The sequence below is a fragment of the Oncorhynchus mykiss genome, chromosome 4 (assembly GCF_057628025.1).
Source record: "Oncorhynchus mykiss isolate SJ-2025 chromosome 4, ASM5762802v1, whole genome shotgun sequence".
NCBI classification, from domain to species: Eukaryota; Metazoa; Chordata; class Actinopteri; order Salmoniformes; family Salmonidae; genus Oncorhynchus; species Oncorhynchus mykiss.
This window is the reverse complement of record NC_143025.1, coordinates 23428497-23434167: the sequence shown is the minus strand read 5'-3', so window position 1 is coordinate 23434167 and position 5671 is coordinate 23428497. Positions and strand designations below refer to the sequence as shown.

General features: G+C 42.5%; 1 pseudogene; it reads right to left on the bottom strand.

Annotated features, from left to right (window-relative positions):
• Positions 1-3108, bottom strand: LOC149983951 (uncharacterized; annotated as a pseudogene).
• Positions 3109-5671: the final 2563 nt, after the last annotated feature.

Here is a 5671-nt window from a genome sequence, read left to right as displayed (position 1 = left end):
GAGGCTCCCTCAAACACATCCAACAATGTCATTACAACAGTTAGCTGACATTCTCTATCAACAATGGCTTTTTCAACTGTGATAACTTTTCAGAGTGTTGTTATTCTTACCACACTGTTTGTGTTTTTCCTCCAGAGGCCTGGACTGTGGTGTGAAGTCACTGATATAAGCAGAGTACCTAGGAAGCACTGCAGCCAGCTGGTTCTTGCTGACACTGGCAATGGGCTCACTGTCCACAGCATTAAACAGGTCATCAGGAACACACACCGCCTGCTTGTCACTGGGACCTAGGGTCACACATACAAAACAACAGTTTACTGACAGCTCTACATTACATCACAACTATGCTCAAAGTGTGACTAAGCAATGCTATGGCATTGCAGTATCCTTTTGTGGTAGAACGTTTAAGGAGCTTCAAACACGGCCACAAAACAATAGTTCACACACGTGTAGTCCAAAGTCTTCAGTGTTTTAATGGCATGCACTTTGATCTGTCAGGCTCATCTCTGTTGCCATCTGGATCCTCTTTAGATCAAAATGAAGAAGAAAAAATCTAATCTGTCCAGAGATATGAGACAGTCTAGTAAATGAAAAGTGGCCTCTCCACAAAACCTTACAAAGTAAATAAAACGGTCTAGTCAGTGACTACGAGAACATGTCCTTCTGCATAGACAGAAAAAGACTGTACCTTTTATTCAACCCCTCAAGTATTTTATCAGTTTATATGTTATTTTCTGTGGAGTACACAAAAATAATCAGATCACAGTCTAAATTGGCTACATTGAAACTCGACATTGAGGTTCTACTGCATTGGTAAAACAAACAGGACTTTGTATGTATTTAGACATTGATGAGAAGTAGCTTCGAGAAGGTAATGAGATGTCATCCTCACAGTCAGGTCGCCGTGGATGTGTCTCAGAGGGTTGCCCTCCAGGGTCAGGATATTCAGTCTGAGCATTAGACCAAGGGCAGCTGGCAGACTGGCTCACACATACAAGGAAGACATACAGTAGAAAATCAACAACACTCAATGATAGCTCCAGGCAGTTAAACACTACACAGGACATTTTGGGGTGTTTTGACTTGTTGGTATTTGTGCTGTGTATACATGTGTTATGTGCACAGGTGAAAGAGTACAGAATGCACTGAGGAGAAACCAGGGGAGATCAGATCAGGCAAACTTACCTGCTGATGTCATTGTTGATTAGGTCTAGGCACTCCAGGCCTTGATCTAGTGTGATTTCCTCAGGGACACTCTTTACCTTGTTGTCCCTCAGCTCCAATTCACTAAGAGTGTACAAATGTTTCACGTGCTCTGCCTCTAACCTCAATCTGGTTATAACCCACAGGGCACACACGGGTTGAGTCAATGTTGTTCCAACATAATTTCAGTGAAATAACATTGAATTAACGCGAAATAGGCGTTGAATTGACGTCTGTGCCAAGTGGGTACCAACATGCAGCTCCTACCAGACAGGTGATATGAAGCTGTCAGAGATTGCCTAGGCCACTTACTAATTTACAAATAATTCATACAGGTGATCTCATTAAGATTCAAAAGCTCTTCATCTAGGAAACCTGACCATCAGTATCCTTATCTTGAGCCTTGAGGAGGGCAGTTCAGGAAGAAAGAGCAGTTTGTTTTGTCTCAGACAGAGCTGGTCTAGAGACACCATTTGAGGCAAGATTGGAGGTATGCTCTCAAGCTGATTATGTGTGCAGTCCAATCTGTGGAGGCCTTCATACAGGTATGTTATGCTTCAGCCATGTTTATGACAAGAATATTGAAGTGGACGCACCCATTTCCATCCGTCAGACAGTATATACTGTAGAAAGACTAAACAACAAAGAAAGCAAAAACTTGCTGCTAATGTTGTCTTACTTTCCATGACACTGATTCCTGAGGGAAGGTTCTTCAGCTTGTTGTTAGAGAAGTTGGTTCAGTTTCACCAGATGATTCAAGTTGCCCAGACAGTCAGGGACGGCAGTAAGCTGGTTGTTGGAAAGATCCTTTCACCAACAATAGAAAAACACTTTGTTACCTTGACACGTTTTCTCCTTCATCTTTTTTTCAATAGTGTTTTAAGCCCGATTCTGAGTTTACGATGTCATCCAGGTTAGTGAGCTGTCCCACTCCTTCTGGCAGCTCCTCCAGTGGATTCTGCTGCAGCTGGAGACAGCTGACGTCTTCAAACTAAGTAAAAATACTTTAAAGTATTACTTAAGTCATTTTTGGGGGTATCTGTACTTTACTATTTATATTTTTGACAACATTTACTTTTCATTTCACTACATTCCTAAATATTTTGAAAAAACGTTTTACTCCATACGTTTTCCCTGACACCCAAAAGTACTTGTTACATTTAGAATGCTTAGCAGGACAGGAATGGCCCAATTCACGCACTTATCAAGAGAACATCCCTGGTCATCTCTACAGCCTCTGATCTGGCTGACTCTGTAACGGCAGATTTCCTCTTCGTCTGAAGAAGAGTAAGGATCGGACCAAGATGCAGCGTGGTAAGTGTTCATGACGATTTATTAAAAACAAACTGAACACTGAAATACAAAACAATAAACAATGTGATGAAAACGAAAACTGAAACAGTACCGTGTGGCGACAAACACTCACACGGAAACAAACACCCACAAACCAACAGTGAAACTCAGGCTACCTAAGTATGATTCTCAATCAGACACAACTAACGACACCTGCCTCTGATTGAGAACCATACTAGGCTGAACACAAAAACCAACATAGAAAGACAGACTGCCCACCCCAACTCACGCCCGGACCATACTAAAACAAAGGATAAAATAACAGAACTATAGTCAGAACGTGACAGTACCCCCCCTCCCCAAAGGTGCGGACTCCAGCCGCAAAACCTGAACCTATAGGGGAGGGTCTGGGTGGGCGTCTGTCCACGGTGGCGGCTCTGGCGCGGGACGTGGACTCCACTTTACCATAGTTTTAGTGCGCCTCTTAGCCCGCCACCGTGGCCTCTTTAGAGCGGCGACCCTCGCCACCGATCTTGGACTGGAGACCCACGGGTCCCGAATGGACGGGAGACTCCGGCAGCGCCGGACGTACTGTACATGCTGTACATGCATTCAAGTGGTCATCAGTCAACCACCAACCAATACCATAGCTACCCTTTTTAATGATATGTCATGACAACTACCCACTGAGCGCAGACATCAATGTCTATTCCACGTTGGTTCAATGTAACTTTATTGAATTGACATGGAAACAACATTGATTAAACCAGTGTTTGCCCAGTGGGTAGGCACTGTTTCTTCCCAGACAGTTACCTTCAGTCACCCTTGGCCCAGATCATTTCAGTTGCCTGCTTTTTCTGGTGGTTTTCAACAATCCATAAGGGACAGCAGCCGGTTCCTCTTTTTCTGTGCTAAATCCTTCCCTAGAATCTACTTTGACAACTCTTTTAAAGATATGAACTCTATGTCCTGTATACAAAGCAACTGCTACTCTCTGTTGTCATCTATGCATAGTCACTTTAATAACTCTACCTGCATGTACATACTACCTCAACTAACCGGTGCCCCCGCACATTGACTCTGTATCGGTACCCCCCTGTATATAGTCTCGCAATTGTTATTTTACTGCTGCTCTTGAATGACCTGTTACTTTTATCTCTTATTCTTGTCCATATTTTTTTTTAAACCTCATTGTTGGTTAAGCATGTGACTAATACGATTTGATTTGATCACTGCGTACCACTCTTCATATTTTCAAGCATGGTGGTGGCTGCATCATGTTATGGGTATGTTTATCATTGGCAAGGACTATGGAGTTTTTTAGAATAAAAACAAACGGAATAGAGCTAAGCACAGGCAAAATTCTAGAGGAAAACCTGGTTCAGTCTGCTTTCCAACAGACACTGGGAGACAAAGTCACCTTTCAGCAGGACAATAACATAAAACACAAGGCCACATTTACACTGGAGTTGCTTACAAAGATGACATTACATGTTCCTGAGTTGCCTAGTTACAGGTTGGACTTAAATTGGCTTGAACATCTATTACAAGACTTGAACATGTCTGTCTAGCAATGATCAACAACAAACTTGACAGAGGTTGAAGAATTTTAGAAATAACAATGTGCAAGAATTGTACAGTCCAGGTGTGCAAAGCTCTTAGAGACTTACCCAGAAAGACTCACATGTGTAATCATTGACAAAGGTGATTCTAAACTGTGCAAATATTGCACAATCCAGGTGTGCAAAGCTCTTAGATACTCACCCAGAAAGACTCACATGTGTAATCACTGACAAAGGTGATTCTAAAATTATAGACTCATGTGTGTGAATACTTACGTAAATGAGATATTTCTGTATTTCTTTTTCAATAAATTTGCAAAAATTTCTAGAAACATGTTATTTCCATTTTGTCATTATGGGGTATTGGGTGTTGATGGGTGATGCAAAAATATATTTAATCAAGGCTGTAACACAAGATAATGTGGAATAAGTCAAGGGGTATGAGTTATTTCTGAAGGCACTGTAAGTTTCAAGTTTTATTAGTCGGTATACATTGTCCAACGAGTTGCTTACTTGCAGGTCCCTTCTCAACAATGAAAACAACAATAAAAGACTGATCAGACTAATAAGAGTCTGGTAGCAGCAGTTGTGATGTGTGTGTAGCATCAATGTACAGTATACAGTATGTTGTGTATGTCTCTGTGTGTGTGTGTGTGTGTGTGTGTGTGTGGGTGGGTGTGTGTGCATTTGTGCTAAGGTGCAGAGAATCAGAGCAGGTGGTCAGTCCAGTTCAAGTGTTCGGCAGTCTGATGACTTGTGGACAGAAATTGTCTCTGAGCGTTTTGGTATCAGACCTCATTGTCCGATACCGTCTGCCTGACGATAAGGGAGACAACAGCTTGTGGCTGGGGTATGTGGGGTCCTTGATAATGCTGCATGCCTTCCTCAGGCACCGTTTTGAGAATATGTCCTGGATGGGTGGGAGCACGGTCCCCGTGATGTACTGGGCCGTCTTCACCACCCGCTGGAGGGCCTTGCGGTCGTGGACGATACAATTCATATATCAGGCTGTGATGCAATTGGTCAGAATGCATTGTGGTGTCATGACAACAACCTGTCTCTCAAATTCAGCAAAACAAAGGAGTTAATTGTTGACTTCAGGAAGCAGAGGGAACATGCCCCGATCCACATCACAGAGGAATTATCATGGAGCAACAACACCACCACTCTTGTCAAGAGGGCGCAACAGCGTCTCTACTTCCTAAGGTGGCTGAAGAAATTTTGCATGCCGCCCCGGATCCTCTACAAATATTACCGCTGCACCATCAAGAGCACTCTGTCGTTATGGGGTATTGTGTGTAGTAACCGGAAGGTTTCAAGTTCAAACCCCAGAGCTGACAAGGTACAAATCTGTCGTTCTGCCCTGAACAGGCAGTTAACCCACTGTTCCTAGGCCGTCATTGAAAATAAGAATTTGTTCTTAACTGACTTGCCTAGTTAAATAAAGGTAAAAAAAATTAAAAATGACAAACCAAAAATATGTAATACATTTTAGAATAAGGCTGTTACGCAACCAAATGTGGAAAAAGTCAATTGATCTGAATACTTTCTGAAGATACTGTATATACAGTGCCTTGCGAAAGTATTCGGCCCCCTTGAACTTTGCCACATTT